The 20032-nt window shown below is 34.8% G+C and overlaps 1 long non-coding RNA gene across 2 annotated transcripts in view; it reads left to right on the top strand.

Annotated features, from left to right (window-relative positions):
- The window catches only part of LOC144317995 (uncharacterized), a 42276-nt gene extending 27525 nt beyond the window's left edge, over window positions 1-14751 (top strand). For both annotated transcript variants that reach the window (XR_013383856.1, XR_013383857.1), the window contains 3 exons: window positions 2500-2554; window positions 13343-13465; window positions 14638-14751. This is a non-coding gene — a long non-coding RNA (uncharacterized LOC144317995). The remainder of the gene's footprint in view (window positions 1-2499; window positions 2555-13342; window positions 13466-14637) is intronic.
- The last annotated feature ends 5281 nt before the right edge of the window (window positions 14752-20032 follow it).

Below are 20032 nucleotides of genomic sequence, written 5' to 3'. Positions count from 1 at the left end.
GTGTTTATTTCATTATCTCTGTTATTTCTGGGTCTATTTGAATTTAAAGCTTTTTCTCCTGGCTATGAATTTTCTTGTTTTGTGCAAACCTGAATCATTTTTAATTTGATATCAAATGTGCTACCTTGCTGGTTGCCAGATATTTTATTCTTCTCACTAATGTAATATTTCTTTCCCGTCATGTAGTTAAATTTCTTGTAATTAGTTTGAGTCCCCTATGATTTCCTTTCAAGTCTTCTGAGCAGGAATTTTGAGTGGCCTTTATTTTAGGGCTAGCATTTCCTCACCTCTGCAGCAAAATCCTTTTTATGGCAGAAACTTTATGAGAACTCTATCTTATACACCACATATTAGAAGTTCATTCTCATCTGTCTGAGGGGAATAAAAAGTATTCTAGGCTCTGTGTGAACTCTGATTTTTTTTCCCCCTCTATTACTTTCTGGTGGTACTTCCCAGATCTTGGTATCTTCTTCGCATACATGCACAAATCAAACTTCAGCCAAAATCTCAAGAAGCCACTCTGATATACCAACACCCTCTGCAGCCACTTCTCTCCAATACTCTACTCAAGATTTTAGCCATAAACTCTGAATCGATCTCACCACCAACAGAAAGCCTTTGGATGTGGCTGTCTGCCAATCACCGTTTTATATCGTGTTTGTTTCTCTAATATTTCATCATGGCTGAGAGTGAGAGCCTTTTAATAGATCATTACATGAGATCGTGACATTGTATTACAATAGATAGTAATTTAAAGTACTGATTACTTAGCCTAGTGTATAAAAGGGGCTCAGTTGACAGTAGTCCACCTCCTACTTCTGTATGCTTTCTTTATTCCATGCTATGTATTCTAAAAGTCAGATCGTAGATGATATAACCTTTTGTCTTAATAGATAAATACACTACAGTGGACACTACAGGGAGATTCAACTAAGTGATGGTTGTTCTTCCCCTTAAATTGACTATAAAGTGAGGCAGATGCACTTCATTCATATTGGATGAATGTTCTCAAATATGTTAACCTTCTCAGATATTGCTTGCTCTGAAAAGACCATGATATTGTCATTCTGTTTATAAGAGTCAAGCATTTTTATTTTTTGATCATAGCATTTTATTATGGATTGCATGTCTTCATCTCCCTCTTCTCAGGTTTACATGTGGAAACCTTAACCCCAGTAGGTAGTGGGATGGCATTAGGAGATGGGGCCTTTGGGAGGTAATTGGGTTATGTGGATGGAGCCCCCATGTGGGTATTATAACTCACATAAGTTGAGACACCAAAGAGTTTGTGGGCTCTCTCTTTCTTTTTTTCAATCTCAACCCTGTGAGGATACAAGAGGATGGCTGACTGTAAACCAGGAAGAGGGCCTTCCTCAGAATATTCCCATGTTTGGCACCCTGATCTTGGACTTCTAACCTCCAGAACTATGAGAAATAAATACTTGTTGTGTAAGCTACCCAGCCTATGGTATTTTGTTCCACAGAGGGTACATTTTAATCTACGCTTCCATAAATAGAAACAATCTAAGTCATGAGTCCTGAATATGCCTACACAGGCATTAATGCTCTCTTTGGAGCAATAAAAGGAATGCTAGCAAGGTGATGCTCCCTCATAATACCACTCATATTTCACAAATTGACAAATTCAAGCCTGGGACTTAATTGTTATGCCTATAGTAACCACTTACTTTGGGAACATCTGGTGATCCCACATTTGACAGCTGGTGTCCACAATTCTAAGTACGTATTTGAGCAACTGAAACATAAAGGACAAAGAGAGGGATTCTCCAACTTTTTTTAGGAGCCTATCTGGATGAGACCCATCATTACTACTTAACCCACAGAAAATGGGCAGGGACAAGTTCTACAGAGCAGCGATCTTCTCCCTCTTTCAAAGGGAATATCACTTTTCATACAGCCCTTCAAGCTGGACTTAAAACTATGATTTAGTTAGCTAAAGCTGGACCAAAATGAAATTGAAAAAAAGAAATCCAGAAATGTAGAGAAAAGATGAAGTTTGGAGTTGCACATCTCTCTAGCGGATGTGAGTGTCTACAACTTCCAGAGTTTCTCTACCTCCCATATGGAAGGTGTGTGATATACATAGTGTGCGTAAAGATTACTAGGAAATAAAAAAATACAATGTATAGATTTGCTAGTGCTATTACTCCTATAGACTGCAACTTTTAAGTTATACTGTCAGCTTTTATAAAATTCTTTAACCATTGACTTTGCAGATTTAAATTTAGAAAGAATCTGAAACAGTAGAAGTATTTTCCTTTCAGAGAGATAAAGATAAATTGAAAGAAGATAAGATGACAAATGGGTATTTTGGAGATGCGTAACTCTGAATTCAGCTTTTATTTTATGAGGTTTCTTCTATATGCATTTATTTGGTAGAAATTTTTGTTTCTAACAGGTGTTATTGAGCACTACTGAGCACTTCTATAGAATTTTTTAACCTGTCTTCTACCACTTGCATCTGTTTGTGTCTTTCAGTAACAGCACTGTCACCTTCATCCAGATGAGACAGTTTCACAAGGTCATCAACAAGGTCAGTAGCAATAGCCATCTCTAAAAGATCCAATCAGGCCTGCAATAGGATCAGGGTGATTGTTTGTTTATCCATTTAATCTTTAATTTATTTTTCAAACCTGTTATTTTGAGTTTATCACCTATTTCATAGTTGTATAATAAGGTGCAAAAGATCTGATTTTTTTCATACTGAATTTTGAAACATAATAGTATAGTGATATCTGTGCGATCTATCACTGCTCTGAAATAAGGGGAAAGACTATTTCTCCAGGGTTAACATGAGCATATCCTTTTGGATTGTGTTCTATTGCACTGATTTTTATATTCTTCTGTTACAATGCAGAGTTCACACATGGAACAACCTATATGCTAATGGTAACAGTTTTCAATGGGTATCTTGAACTTGTGTTGGATGGTTAAATAGATCAAATGCCATTAGTCAAGGATTTAGGACATAGATACTTTCTGCTGTATCATGCAAATTGATTCTAAGCAGATTCCTTAGAGTATCTATCTATCAATCTACCTATCTAACATGTTTGTCTATCCTGAGAATGATAGGGGATGAAATTTATATAGTTACATAATGTTTTATATATAAATTTATATATATATATATCATCTCTATCTCTATATATGTGTTTTTAGATAGATGAGTGAAAAAAATTAAAAAGCAAAGCTAATATTCTATTTTCTATCTACCTAGAGAGAGAGAAAGAGAGACATCTATATACCTGTCTATATTGATCGTTAGCTGTAAATCTAGTTCTATCTATATGTACATCTACATTTATCTAGCTATCTTAGGTCTATATCAATCTATCTACTGAAAGTGATAATAAAGTATGTTTTGCTTTTTTTTTTTTTTTAAGTGTTTGTTTTTCACTCATGCTTGGAAAACAAGAAAATTGGTTTGGTTTTTCCCAGTAAGCTAACAAGATAACAAAAGTAACAGGTTAATTTTTTTTTCTCTCTATGGGAAGTTTAGATGTTCAGATGTACATCAACTACATACATTAAGTGAACTGTAAACCATGACAATAGGACCCTTATTAGATATTTCCAGACTGTTCAATGTTTATAGTCTTGTTCTCCCACAAATCTTTTATATGTGTAGCTGTGCCATAACTTTCTGAAAGATGTAATTTGTCTCAAACTTAAATTTTCAATCAAGATTATATCCTACCATCTTCCATAAATTTAGCATAAGTTATTATTTACTTCTTAATAGATTTGCTATGTGACTTAAATATATCTTTGGAAGATAAAAATTGCCTAAATAAAAGCTGTAAACATTTCAAAGATCACTTTCACTATCTTCAGATCATCAATCACAGAAGCTCAAAACTAGAAAGAAATATTACCTAATATCCCACCAACCTTTTTATTTTTAAAGATGATTAGCCATACATAGAGGAACCATGACTTGGACCCAAATCTCACAAGTTAGTCTTGTTCACACAATAGAAAAAATTGTTATAATGCTGCTGTTATAATGAAAGCAATCTCTTTCTTGCAATTATTAATGGAGCTGAAAAATATATACAAAATATAGAATTACTCTTCATAGGCATACTATTTTTAGTGTTGCTTTTGGTGTTGGTTTTGTTTTATTATGATAGTTGTTGTTATTATTATTATTATTATTAATTTATTAGCATTCCAACATCTACATCTACGTAACACTAGACCTTTGGATGGAACTCAGGTTAAAATATCAAGTTTGCCACTAACAAACTATGTGAGCCAGGCAAATACTGAATTCAGAATCTCTCTTTTATATATATATATATATATATATATATATATATATATATATATATATATATTTAGCAGTTATGTAATTGCTAAAACCCTTATAATTTAGCAATATATTCATGCAGGGAAAAAATAAAAATATCTAGAATTCACTAGCCAAGTAATGACTAGGATAATCTAGTTTAACAAGGTGTAACTGGACAAATACTCTTAATCAAAATGCACAACATCAGACCAAGATCACAGAAACTCTGGCACTGTGAAGCATAACGATCATGGTTCATTTATTTCACCTGTGATAAATAAGGTCTGCCTGGGGGAAAAGCATGTTTTATGTTTTAGAGAATTGAGTGGTTTTAGTTGCTTCAGGTTTACCAAGAAGCACTTGGTCAGGAATAAGTTGTGGATTCAGAGACATCTCTCAGTCTTCAGACTCCCTAACTCCAAAAAGGTCTATCAATGAGAGGCTGTCAAGATGGCTTCTTCTATTTCTTGATGATCATAGCTTCTCAAAGGCAAATAAAATAGATCTTGACCTATAATGAATTTCATCGGTCTTGACAGCGTTTGTTTCTCAAAGGGCACCGTAGGATTCATAGGACAAGCCAATAAAATTAACCATAAAAGGAGAATGAAGATTATGGTAGATAACCAACAAAAGACAAGAATAAGGATTTAGAAAAACCCTAGTGGAGGGAAGTAACCTTTTAATCAGGGTCTGATGAGGTCCCAGATTGCTTCTTTTTGTCTGTTTCTGACTGATGAAAAGAAGAACTTACATTCAGGTAAAGCTTATAGGCTGCTTATTGTTTGAGTTTCAGAAAACAGAACATAGAGTGACTGATAAGATTTGTACCTTCTATGAGCTGTTTTGGGAGGGAAGGAAAGCCAAATATCTACTATGAATACTGGCCCCAGACGCTCAGCCCTAATTGGAAAACAAGATAGTACCAATGTGCATAGTATTCAGGAAATTAAGCATTCCATTTACCCATCACTGATTTTTAAAAATTAATGAATGCATTTTTCTAAAATTTCAAAAAATTATCATTTCTAGGATGAGACCTTCCAAAGGGAAATTTATAAGCCACTGAAAAATAGATTCTTAGAATAAGCCAGCTCAACCGTAAGAATGAAAATAAATGTCTAATAAATGAAAGCAACCTTCTGAGAATAAATATAATTTGAAAACCTTCATGAGCCAAGTGTGTAGTCAAGAGATTAGCATCATGATGAAATTTCATATGAAAAGTGATTGTATTTGTAAATAATTAGTTCCATGAAGTAACTAGATAAAAGACGAAGGATCAAATTCAGCTAAAAAAAAAATACAGACTTTATTGATGCCGAACTTGTATTTGAGATCGAAATATCTATTAATCACATAATAGATCCTTCCTTTTATCACAGCAAGTGTCTGAACCACTACTCTTGGGACATCTCCAAATTCTATTGGAGAAAGAAATAGATAAAAGACAGCGTATTCAGGCTCTCTGTTCCTTTTAAATCAGTAAGTAGCCAGCTGTTCCATTGCAACTGATTCTGTACTTTGAGGAGACTCACGACATCTATCAAAACAGTGTTTACATTTTCTTAATAATGTTAACTTAAGCATTTTATTGCCAAGCTCTGCAAACTGTCTGAGTGCACTAAAGAAATCTGCTCACGGGAAAGGCGGTTAAGCAATAGGCAGACTACATAAAAAGCCCAGCCTCTCTAGGGGTTAGCCGCATGACACCTGGAATGACACAAAGCCTCTGTTGCCTTTGTCCAGAGCCAACTGGGAATCCCCTGTGGTCAGGAAAATGTTGGTGAAAGCAAATGCCCTTCCGTGCAAACATCTGGAGCCCTGCAGTCTGTGCAGCTTTAAGCAGAAGAAGACTGCGGAATTGCTTAGAATCCCAATAAAGTGACGAGATGCAGATTGCTGTTGTTTTCACATTGTTTTTTAAATGCACATTGTGAAACAAGGCATCCTTCCTGTTCCTTTGAACAGCAAATGCCAAAAATCGGAACTTTTGTAACTAATCCACTCTTGGGTTACTCAACCACAAAATTATATTTGAGCAATTGCCTTGACAGCCAAAATATAAAGCTTGTTTTTCTTCCTTGTTCAAATCATTCAGAGACAGAGAATCAGATTTTAAAAAAATCCATCATTCCCTCTTTCTTATCCTAATAATAATAGTAATAATAACTTAAGTTCAGGCTAAGACCTATTAATATTATCCACATTTTAAAATCTTTTATAAAGTACAGAAAATAAGGAGATAAGACTATCAACCTATGCCATATATACAAAATTTGTAAATCGGGCTGTTTGGAGTTGAAATTCCTTGGCTTTCCCCTAAAATCACTTTCCTTCCTTTAGCTAATGGAATTCCAAATTGAAGTCTTACTTTAGTGATATAAACATTATATATCCTAAACAAAAATTAAATACTTTTGGGAAAAAACAAGGTAATATCTGTCTGGGTTAAAAAAAATAACACTTATTTCCACTTACCATAAAACAAAATCAATTTGCAGATCAAACACAATGTGAAAAAAATAGCAAAACGGATGAAGTAAAATTCGCTGTATATAATTGCGGTGCACGTCAAAATCAATTGGACAGTTGAATTCATGTATAATATTTATATAGAGCTATTTTATTTAGTGGCCTTATCCAAAATAATACATGGATTTCTGACTGATAAATGAGTCAAAGAACTTCAATAAATTATAGTTGACTTTTGAACAATGTGGGGGTTAGGAACACACAGTTGAAAATCTGCATAGAAACTTTGACTCTCAGGACTTAACTACATGGTCTACTGTTGACTGGGAGCCTTGCAGAACAGTCGGTTAACATGTTTTTTATGTTATAGGCATGTATATATACTGTATTTATTCTCACAGTAAAGTAAGCTAAAGAAAAATGTTAAAAATATACTTGCAATACTGAACTATAAACAATTCATACATGAGTGGACCCATGCATTTCAAACCTGTGTCATTCAAGGGTCAACTATGGCAACCCAGTATTTGGCCACTGAAACACTCCTCTTAAGTGATGCAATCACACAGGGTCGAATGCTAATATAGTTAAAGTAATACATGTAGAAAGTTATGGAATACTGGCTAAGTGAGAAAGTTTAGATGCCATTAACTTAAATTCAGATTTAAGCAGGACTGCACAATGCTCTTATTTCTCTTTTATCATATTTATCTGAAGGCAAAATAATGGAAACATTAAAGAAAGTTCTGTAGTATGTAATAAAAAGCGTCTCACTTGCAAATCACAGAATTTTATTTCCATTTCAATACCAAGGAACAATATAAAGCAGAACTAGTTATACAGTCCCGTTTAATCTTTTTACTCTGCACACTACAAATGCCGATGTTATTGGATACTATTATGTGAGTGTATGTGTGTGTGTGTGTGTGTGTGTGTAAGTACTGCAATATGGTAGACAGCATGGTTCTAAAGCCAGCATATGTGATTCTGTAATTTAGTGATCATTCAGAAATTATTGGGGACCACTTAGAAAGATCAATTAAAATCCTCAAAATTATTCTCCTTAATATGAATAAAATGTATTAAATGTTAATTAAATTCCCATTTTTGGGTCCCCAGTAATTATGCCTTTTTAAAATAATGCAAACAATTACTTGCATATGAAATATATATTTTGGAGGATCCATTCTACCCCCAGACTCCACGTCTCTTCTAAATACCATATTGTCATTGCTGTTACCACCACTACCATCACCTCCATTTACCACTACAACAAAGGCAACTTTGCAGTGATTATTGAGTCTGTTTTCCCATCAGTTATATTTGCAAGTCCAAGACTAGGAAATCTACATGTCACTACCCTAGCACAGAGTTTCACTGGGCTCTCCATCATCTCTTTAGTAGGCTGGTTTTCCTAAAAGACAAGGAAAGAAAATCTGGCTTGGCTTTGTCTAGACCTTGATCTTAATGTAAACACTGATTATGTCATCTAAATGAACGATCCTAAAGTCCTCCACCAAATGTCTTGTGACATTATACCTCCTACTTTAGAATTGTGTCCATTTGGGAGTGAGAAATGATAAGAGAGTTTATTTTCCTTTCTTTCTTTCCTTTCCTTCCTTACTATTTACTAGCCAACTAAAGTGCTCTGAAAGGACCGATGGGTTCTAGAATATCCTGCCCATTTTTCATTTCTGGAACTTTTTCATGGAAAAGGGATCATGATTTTCTGAATGATATCTGAATGTTCTAACCTGAACCCTCATGTGGTTTCAGCAGTCTGTGACCCTACAACTACCTCTGTGACAACCAATAAAAAAAAAACACGTCTCTGAGAACCCCAAGGTGAAATTCCTAAACCACAGCCTGTCTTCTCAAGTCATATCAATTAAATACAGCATAAGATTGAGGATTTTTCAGATATTCCTAGACGTTTCATTTCTAGTTTTCTGCTCTGACCAACCCTGATAAACAACTTTTGCATCAAAGATAACTTGTTTACTTGAACATCACAAAAGTCTACAATATTATGAGAGAAAAAGATTTTATTTTCTTGCTAAGATTCTGGGCTACTTGGAGCAAGCCCGAAGAGTATACACTTACAACAACTTATTCTTTGAGTAAAATATTTAATATCAGCTTGTGCCAGGAGGATACTAGCTCAGGAAAATTGATCCCTATATACTGAATGCTTCATAGATCTGGCTTAATTAGCATAGGGGTGAGTTACAATCATTACTTCTTTTATTTTTTTTCTTTTCTTTTCCTTTTTTTTTATTACTTCTTTAGAAACATGAAAGCACTAATTCAAGGTCACACTCTCTTGCACTGGATTCACTAGACAATATATCATCTCCTCATTCCTTGAATTTTTCACATATTATACGCTAACTTCTCTAAAGGTTTGCTGAGAATGGAGTGTATTAGTTAGAGTTTTCCAGAGAAATGGAAAAGTATATATATACACACACACTTTTCCATATATATATATATATATGTGGATTTTAAGAAATTGGCTCATTGACTCATGTGTTTGTAGGAGTTGGCAAGTGAAAATTCTGCAGAGCAGTTAGAAGGCTGGAAGCTGAGGCAGAAACTGATGTAAGAGTCCAAAGGCAGTCGGGAGGCATAATTCCTTCTTCTTGAGGGACTATTTTCTGTAAGACCTTAAACTTTTGGTTGAGTCTCACCCAGTGTATTTGCTTTACTCAAAGCCTACTTGCCTAAATGTTAATCGCATTAAAAAAATTACCATCACAGCAATATCTAGACTGGTGCCTGACCAAGAACTGGATACCCTGGGTGCTATAGCCTAGCCTGGTTGACTCATAAAATTAATCACCACAGTTTGGAAGTGTTATCTCCTCTTCAAGTTTTTTGGGAATGTTTCAGAGGGGCCGGTATTGATTATTCTTTAAATATTTGGTATAATTCTCTAATGAGTCTATCTGGTCCTGGGTTTCTCTTTGTTGGGAGGTTTTAGTTACTTATTCATTCACCTTGTTCATTATTGGTTTGTTCATACTTTCTATTTCTTATGATGCACAGTTGTTACTTTGTGTGTCTAGGACTATATCCATTTCTCCTACATTATCCAATTTGTTGGCATTAATTGTTTGTAATAGTCTCTTATGATCCTTTTTATTATATCAATTGTGATGTCTCCTTTTTCATTTTTTATTTCATTCACTTTACTCTTCCTTTTCTTAGTAGAGCTGAAAGTTTGTCAGTTATGTTTATTTTTCAAAAAAAAAAAAAACAACTTTTGCTTTCATTGGCTTTTTCTATTGTTTTCCTAGTCTCTATTCTTTTTACTTCTGCTCTAATCTTTATTACTTCTTCTGCTAAGTTTTCATTTATTTGTTTTTTCTTTTTTTAGTTCCTTGAGATGTAAAGTTAGGTTGTTTATTTGACACTGCTTTTCTTTTTTATATGAAGGTGTTTATTACTATAAATTACCCTCATAGTACTGCTTTTGCTGCATTTCATGTTCATTGAAGAACTATTCACAATAGCCAATATATGGAAACAATCTAAATATCCATCAACAAATAAACGAATAAAGAAACTGTGGTATGTGCATATGATAAAATACGCAGCCTTAAACAAGAAAATACTCTAATTTGTGACATGGATGAACCTGGGAGACATTATGCTCAGAGAAATAAACTAGTCACAGAAATACAAATGCTTTATTCTTCTACCTATATATTTCCAAAATGGTCCAACTCAAAATCACAGAGAGTACAAATAGTGGTTGCCAAAGGCTGGGAGAGTTGTTGATCAATAGGTATAAAGTTTGAGTTGTACCTGATGAATTCAAGTTCTAAAGATCTGCTGTAAAACATGGCATGGGTAGTTGACAATATAGTATTGCGCATTGCAAAATTTGTTAAGAGGGCAGGTTTCATGTTAATTGTCCTTACCAACACACACACACACGCACACACACACACACACACAGAAATTTTAGGAGGTGTTAGAAATATCTTTTAATTTGATTGTAGTGATGGTATCATTCAGGTTTGCCTATGTCTGAACTCATCAAATTGTATACATTAAAAATATGCACTTTTTTGTATATCAATTATGTAACAGACCTGTTAAAAAAAATTGACCATCACAGATATGTAGTAGATACGGTCCCCTAGAGGTTATTTGATATAAAAATTTTGTGATCCTATGGCCCCACCTACCACATGATAGCAGAAGATAAGTGCCCACAAGTATCACTGAGCTTTTCAGAGCACTGGGAGACATGGTGAAAGATAATCTTCTTGTAGTGATGACATATGAATTATGACATATTCAAGAGCTTTGAATATACCATGTTGCTACCCTAGTCTATTTCAAATATTGAAAGTAGCCATCAAGAATTTTTAGAGATCCAGGTTCAAAGAAAATTCCTATGATAACTGTGCCAAAATCAGTAATAAGCTGCCCAATGGAAACTACCTGTATGTTTGGTGTTTTACTCTGAATACAACCAGAACTTCATCAATCTTTATCTCTAAAAATATTTTTCTTAATGGAGGCAAAAATATATTAATAATGATTATACCATTACAATGGTCATTTACTTTTTACCATGTTTGGGTATGTATGTATGTATTTACTTGAGACACAGAGAGAGGCAGAGACATAGGCAGAGGACGAAGCAGGCTCCCTGCAGGGAGCCCCAGGCTGTACTCCATCCCCGACTGGGATCACGCCCTGTGCTAAAGGCAGATGGTGAACAACTGAGCCACCTAGGCATCCCCAGAGTACTGCCATCAGCATTGTCAATATGGACTGTTGCCTCCAAGTTATCTGATTTTCAACCATGATCCTTAGTTTGTCTTCACATTTTAAAGAGTATTGCTTCAGGGAAACCAATTATACTGTATACTCTTCCTTAATGGTGGGTAAATGACCGGTACCAAAGGAACGATTAATGAAAACTTCTATTATTATATATAATAGTGACATATTGCTGGCCCAACTAATTTATTGCAGCAAAATTCACTTGTCATTAATAATAAATATTGAATTCCCACTCTTGCTTCGTTTCACCATGCTCCTGCTATGAATGCCACCAAACATAGAAATTGGATGGTAAATGGTAGAGTTGTGGACTCTGGCAGAAATCACACAGTGTGTTCTATAAAACCAAGAATCAACACAAAAATATACCAACTGGGAAAATGAGAAAAGCAATATTATATTGTCTTATGTATTTCAGAGGTTAAAGGGTCACCAATAACCAAGGTCCTTCATCTCTGAGCTATTGAACCACAATTTCAACTTTCCATACACATTTCTGTGTGATGCAACAAGATATCTAGACGGATGGAATCATCATTATCTAATCTATTTCAGGAGGTGTAGCATACCCTGGATACATTTTCTACAGATAAATAAGGCCACAATGGCTTAGAGTCTTCCTATTTTGAGATAAATAGCACTAGAGAATTGCATGGAAGGTAATGATAACTTTGTTATATATTACTTTTGGAAGCAGGATCCTTAGTATCTATTAGAAAGATCCCCACAAAAATTGACAAAATATAAAAAGAACATCTTTTAGAACTTTGGCTTAACTACATGGAAATACTGCTTTTAATGAGATTCTTATAAGGGTCAACTTATTCCCTGAAAACACTTTATAAATGTGGAATTATGATAAACTACTATGGAATGAATCCTAGGGCACTATAGGAAAGCTTTTCTGAAAAGGTTTCCTACATACTTTAAGGATTTTTCTTTAACATATTTTAAATGAACATAGAAAATGTCTACAAAATCTGCATTCTATTTACACTCTGTTCACTCAATGAAGTGTTCTATGTAAATGAACTAAACTAACCAGTGATTTGAATATGATGGTTGGATGTGAATATGTAATAATAATTGTATTGTTTTTAAAGACACTAAATTATTTCTAAGGAGACCCATATTTAATGGCTTGCCCATTTTATCTTATTTGCTTCCAGTATAATATCCACTTTCATTCAGGCTAATTTTCTATTTCTTGTGATTTGCATTTTAAGATGTATGCAAGTTCCAGTCTATTAAGTAATATAGAGAAAATAATTATCTGCCAATAATATACTGATAAACTAAGGACTCATTTGCATTCAACTTAAGTACACATGAGTAAATATATGAGTTCTCTTCTTTGAGAGAAGCTAGAATTTAAAATATATTATACCTACTGAGTTGGGTATAAATACTCACTAAATATGGTCACATGTAAAAGGTAACAGGCCAGTGAAATGATTGGTATAAGAAACTGAACAGTAGACTATACTAACAGTGCATAAAGGATGGAAATAGGAAACAGCTACTATCCCATGAGTCGTCATATAGTAAGCATTGCAGTAAGGACAGTAGGAGTATCACCTGCAAGAAAGCGTGAGGCAAAAACTAGTTACTCGTATTTGACAGATAAGAAAACTGGTATATAAAGTGTTAAGTGAAAAAAATAAAAAAAAATAAAATAAATAAATTAAAAAAAATAAAATAAAAATAAAGTGTTAAGTGTTGCAATCTACTTCACTCTGATTCCAGATTCTATGCTTCATACCACCATGCTGTGGGCATCACAATGTGACTCCGAGCAGCAGAATCCTGCATGAAAGGCTGGAGTTTTAGTCTGTTCAGAAATAAGGCAAGAGAAAGGCTATCTCGTAGGTAAGACTGGTTTCCACAAAGCGTTCTTAGACATGTCAGAAGCAGCCAGAAAGTTGACCTGGAACTTGATGACGAGACAAAATAGATACCCCACTTCAGAGTCAGAGCAGGAGTAGGCACAGTGTGGTGAGACTGGGTGGCATCGTTTGTGAACTAGAGTTCGTTAAACCCCAACAACTAGAGACAGGATTATTTCCCACGTAGATACGAGTAATATAGATTTCTGTGTGGGGAAAAGAGGGTATTATGGCAAGAAGATTATTTTCCCTATGAAAAATAGGTACTGTGAGAGTCAAATGTCATAAAAGATACTAGAATAATGACTAATCAAAAGGTGTTTTATTATTGTGATTGAAGCTATTGCCATGTAATTTCCAATAGTCCCTAACTTGCCTTTCTCAATTTGTGTGTAATAATCCTTCACATGGTGGTTCTGGAATAATGCTGTGCTTTACAGTCTTATTTCTTAATGACTGGCAAATGCTGACCTATTGTTTTCTAAACCATCAGACACAGCCAGTGCATTATGTTTTAATTCACAAACTCTGCAGGTAGCAACGGTTGCTGTTCTGTTACACTTTTAGTTTCTATAAACTAGCCATAACATAATCAACAGTTTCCTCAATGCTATTTACTTCATGAAGACACAGAAGGTGTGAGTGCTGCCTAGGAATAATAGGTAGATTTTTAAATACAAATAATTTGACAGAGAATCTTTGGTAGAAAGACTACTATCTTATGTAGTAAAGAGAATTGATAAGCCATTTTTGTTTTGTTTTGTTTCAAGTGGACATTCTCTGGTATTTTTCATGCACCAACAGATTTAAATGGCAGATCCCATGGTCTTCGTACCACAAATTGTGCCAGAATTCAATGACAATATCTTGCCAGCTAATGCAGGTGTGGGGCAGGCACTATCAACAGTGTCTAAGATTTTATCCTACAATACCAAATGTTGCCCCAGGTTCTGACAGATAGCGCTACCATGATTTTATTACGGCAGAAATAGCGAGATAATAAGTTACTGCTGTATCTATGCCTCTTTGATGATGATAGGCGACAGGAAGCTAACAAGTGTATGTCAAAAAAGGGGGAACTGGTGAATAAAATATTTATCAGGATGGCCTGCTTATGCTATGGTCACAAATGGCTTCAATGTTTCATGGCTTAAGTTATATCTGGACCTATCTGCTGAAATAAGACTGCCAGGAGTCTCCTTCTGTATGTATCTACTGAGCACGCCGGCTTGACTTCATCCTGAGGAGGGAGGGAAAGATGGATCCCAGATTTTACAAGCTTTTACAGCAAATAAACTCAACAGGAGAGATACTGAAAGATTCTGAGATTCATACTAGTTCCTGAGAAGGAATTCTCCTTGGCACCACTCACCCCACGTATTCTGGGTCCAATTGCCAGGGAATAAAGTAAGCGTCATTCGTTAGCCAGAGTTAATACCTGTGATGGCTGGTTTCGTGGATCAACTTGGCTGGACCATGACACCCAGATATTCAGTCAAACTAACTGTGAGGGTGTTTTTTGTTTTGTTTTGTTTTGTTTTGTTTTTTAATCAACACATAAAACAGTGGACTGTGAATAAAGCAGAACAAAGACAAACCTCCCCTGAGTAAGAATAAATTCTGTCAGTGGACAGCCTTCACCGCAGTAGGCCCTGCCCTAGGTCTCCAGGTTCTTAGCGTGTGAGTCAATTCCGTTAACTAAATGTTCCTCTCTCAGTCTGTCTCTCTCCACGCCTCCTAATGATTCTGTGTCTTTTGAGATGTTGACTAAACTACCTACGGTGGTAGAAGAGACCAAAGCTCCCACATATTGTTTAAAGTAGATAAGGGACACTTTCTAAAATTGTATGGAAAAGATCACACAGTATATGATAGAGGTCCACTGCATAATTCTTATTTATCAAATTGCTGCAGCTCTAGCACACTAAGAGAATGTGCTAGAAAATGAAAGTTTAAAGATTATGTTATAACCATTAAATATAATTAGGAAAATTAAGAACCCCAAAAACAAGAGAAAAAAATGTATGATTTTATGACCCAATAATTACTCATGACATCACTTGGTAGATTTTCTCCTAGGATCTCTTACAATTACTTTTCTTCACACTTAATGTATACACTTGGATGAGGTATGTGTTACAGAGAGACCAGGTGCTCTGCAGTAATTTGATTTTACTCTAGGACTCAAATGATGGAAGTTACCGTTACCAGCAATATTGCCAAACAAAGCAAGAGAGGAAAAGAGATAAGGTCTCATACCATTTAAATGTTCTGGCCAAATATTAGAAAAGTGATCCACATTCACAATTCATTGCCCAAACTGGTTATACAGCTCCATCCAAACAGAAGGTGCAGGAAGTTTGTGTAGATAATAGGAAGCCAAAAATATCTGTTAAATAGCATTAAAGTCTACCACAGTTTCAAACTTCTTGGGAATTTGTGATTACTAATCCCAATTCTGATTGAAATAATCAAGGAGCAGGAACCAAAGACGATTGTTCCTAGGTATTTTCTACCTCTTAGTAATTCTTCTACTTTAGCCTCCTTAGGAGGGTTGGGGCCACAGAACCAGATATTTATAGATAGATTTTTCGATATTTTAGATATAATAGATATTTATCTATTAGTCTAACAATAAAGTTATTTTATAAATTTAGATTGCATTGGTTAAAAGTTGCATACAATTTATGTGGTTTATAACAACACCTGTAAGGAAAACAATTGGATAAGCTACAGCTCTATGTTTTCCACAATTAGAACTGAAGAAATTAAAGAAAAAAGATGAGGAAGGGGTTTCTTAAACAAAAACACAGGAGAAACTGGGAAGAGAGATAAATATCTTTGAAATATACATATATATAAAATTATATAAATTATATAATGTATTTATATATGAAAAAAATATATTTTTTATATATAAAGCTGATTGTAAAGCAATTGGAGAGAAAAAAAAACTTGTTTTCTAGGTCTCTAAATAGAAATTTTTTTCCTCTCACCTGGGTCAAAAAAACCATAAAGCTATATGCTGCCAGTATTTGTTGAATTCTCACTGTTCCAGAACAATAGCCTTTTAGAAATGTTTATTCCTTAATTTCATGTCTGCCCATCATATGTGGGTTACATTTTTCACAGGATCACGGATATTGTTTGAAGAGTTTCTTCAGTATTGTGTGGTTGCTCTAGCACCAAGCAAGGTACTTTCATTTACTTTTGATAGGAAAGTTTGGGAATATTGTATTTGTTGTTGCTACTTAAAAAGTTACCCTAAAATTGAGCGATTTAAAATCATTCCTCTCAGGTGTGTGTAGTGACTGACTGTTAGCTTATCAGATCTGGTTCAGCTGAACTGTTCTGAGGAACTCAGTTTGACTGTGTGTCCCGGTTGACTGGGGATGGCTTTAGGTGTCTCTCAGCCTCTTCCTGGGACAAGTAGGCTAACTAGGTATGTCTTTTTTATGACATTGGTAGAGACAATAGTAAACAAGGTAAATCGTGCAAATGTTTTTAAGATATACTTTGAATGGTATCTTTAACATTCCGTCATTAGAACAAGCCGTGTTGCTACAAATTTTACCTTTTCACTCTGTGGGAGGTCACTATGTGCCAAAAGACACATAGGAATTGGAAGGAATCAACGGAATCGTCACCCAATCTACTGCAATGACAATTTATATCTTTTTAAACGTAATCAAATAAAAAATCCTGATGAGAATCAAAGAAGCTTTGGCCTAGTAAAATTTAGCAGGACATTCTCATTTTGATCATAGTTTATAATTCCCATCACCATCATCAGTGTGTTTACCTTTAATGAGAGATATCTATGTTTTGGGAGCTGTCTTAAACTATTTATATATTGCAACTTATGTGAACTTTCTAACACTGAGTAAACGGGATTAAGTATATTTCCAAAGTCCTAACATTTTGAATTCAGTTACTTCATATGTACCAATTTATTCATTTAATAACTCTTTATTTCATGCTATATTTTACATGAGATTATTCTTTCCTACTTCCTAAATTGTCATTTGCATCGCATTACCGAGATACTGGAGTACTTAGAAACCCCTGAATAAAATATTTTTGATCTACAGAGAGCTTCCTTTACATCTTTTATTCTACTGCTACGGAGTTCAACACCTCTGAAATATAAGTCAAATTTATGGTCTTAACATTTTCTAGGCCTATGGGTTTGAGAACCAGAGACTACATACATTATAGATATAGGTTTAACCAAATCAGAAACATAATTATGCTTATTACCTGGAATCATTAGTCATTAAGAATAGAGACACTTCAGTCTCCTAGTTTTTTTTTTTTTAACCATTTTATTTATTTATTCATGAGAGACACAGAGACACAGGCAGAGAGACACAGGCAGAGGGAGAAGCAGGCTCCATGCAGGGAGCCCGATGTGGAACTCGATCCAGGGACTCCAGGATCATGACTTGAGCTGAAGGCAGCTGCTCAAACACTGAGCAACCCAGGCATCTCAAGTCTCCTAATATTTAGTAAGAGAGAGTAAATATGGAAAACAGAGTGATTCTATTGTTAGGACCCATTCATAGGACCACCACAGCAATGGTTTGTGACTACTTTGGTTGGATCTCTATCACCAGTCTACCCTACTTCATATCCACTTCTCTAATTTCCATAATACAGGTATACGTTCATAGTATTTGACTGCCTACAGATTTTCAGTAATTTCCTATTTAAGTATAAATTCAAAAGAGGCACCACTCCAAAATTGTCATTATTTGATCTTAGCTTCCACCACGTTATTTCACGCAGTAAACTCCCAGATAAATACAATAATACACATCAAAATGGCTCAAAACTCTTCTACTTGACATATTTGACAATTCTAAGAATATCCTAACTATATTCTCTAGTAACCCAAATGTCTGGTTCAAGTACCACCTCCTTTAGGAAGTATTCACCACGTGTTCATCATGACCCTTGTAGGGGGTAGTTACTCCTTTCTCTGTGCCTGGTAACATTTGACACACTATCCTTCCTCTCTCATTTAATGTTTTAATAAAGCTGTATATCTACATCTAATGTTTCTCTGCTGATACCAAATGCTTTGCTTGCCATGCTTGCCATCCATAGTTCTACAAACTTGCTGATGAGACCAATCAGCAAGCTGATTATGATAATATTTGGATACCTGGCATGATTGGGGTATAGAGAAAGCCTTCCTGAATAAGTGGTGTCAAGGAACTCACGACAAAGTGAAGTGAGTGAACATTATTTTTTAAAGTGACTCATTTGTAATCCTACAGGATGTTAGAATCAAAGGCAGTGTTTGAACTCAGGTTTCTGGTTCTTTTTTTTTTGTATTGTATGAACTTTGTCTTTCTTTGATAAATGCTAAGCAACATAATGCTAACATACTGTCCTGCTGCTTAAATATTTGACTTAATGTGACATCATAAAACATTAACCTGTTCATTCTATGAAAGCATAAACTTTGTCCCAGAAAATACATATTTTGTATATTTCTTGTATTAATATAAACCTCTAAGTTACTGGAATTTCCTTTTTATAATGTAAATAATGTTTTGCAAACCATATAGTCCTCCCCTAAGAATCTAATCCAAAGACATCTTTCAATGGTCTTCATTCTTCTTCATCTCTCTGTCTTTTGTGTTTTCTGAAGTTTTTCTCAGGATTATTTTGATTTTTCAAATCTCTTTCCTAGTTGAATTTTCATAGTCCTACTTCTTAAATCAGTTATTCTCTAAGCTTAATGAATTTTCTAAAACTTTGGAAGCCCAACCTCCATTCCAGATATACTGAATTATAATAATCAAGCAGAGCTGTGAATATATATTTGTTACAAATTTCATAGGAGATTTTAAAATATGACTGGGATGAAAAATGTCCCTCTCCCTTCAACATCTACAAGGAGCTGTTGAAATCTCTTTTGCATTATATGTATTTCCCTCTCTCTTTCTCTCTTACTCTAAAGCTGGTATTATAGCATTTGGTGACCCCCTGGAAAGAGTGCTAAGGTTTCCATGTGACTTTCTACTCTCTGTGCCTGTCTCTTTGAAGAACAACTAAATTGGTCTCAGCTTTAGATGCCTGTTACTAACCTGGAGAGCCTCCAACTTTGCCTTTGTCCACCCTCTACAACACCGAATTTGACAAAACGAGATAGTGAACGAGAATAAAGCAGGAGTGAGAGAGTGAGAACACAGTGAGCACTAGGGAAACTGAAAGGATAGGTCATATGAATGAATTTTTGCTACACTGGATCGTATCTAAAGTCAATAATGCAGTACACTGTCATGCTTCTGAACAAGGCAGAGATGGACAGGCGGTCTTAAGCAAGAGTGTTTCTTCAGACAACTGTCTCAATCTAAGGTAGGGGAAGACCTCTCATATATCAAAATTACTCAGCTAAGTTACATTAGTTACCTGTTTATTTTCATATTTATTGATACAGTAATATATATAGGGCATCACACAATTCAATAATTACTTTGAGAAGTTTATTATCCCAATTATTAATAATATATACTTTATATGTCCTGAATCATCTATT

The sequence above is a fragment of the Canis aureus genome, chromosome 8 (assembly GCF_053574225.1).
Source record: "Canis aureus isolate CA01 chromosome 8, VMU_Caureus_v.1.0, whole genome shotgun sequence".
Lineage (NCBI taxonomy): Eukaryota > Metazoa > Chordata > Mammalia > Carnivora > Canidae > Canis > Canis aureus.
The sequence above is the reverse complement of the archived record's forward strand: the minus strand, read 5'-3'. Positions and strand labels throughout refer to the sequence as shown.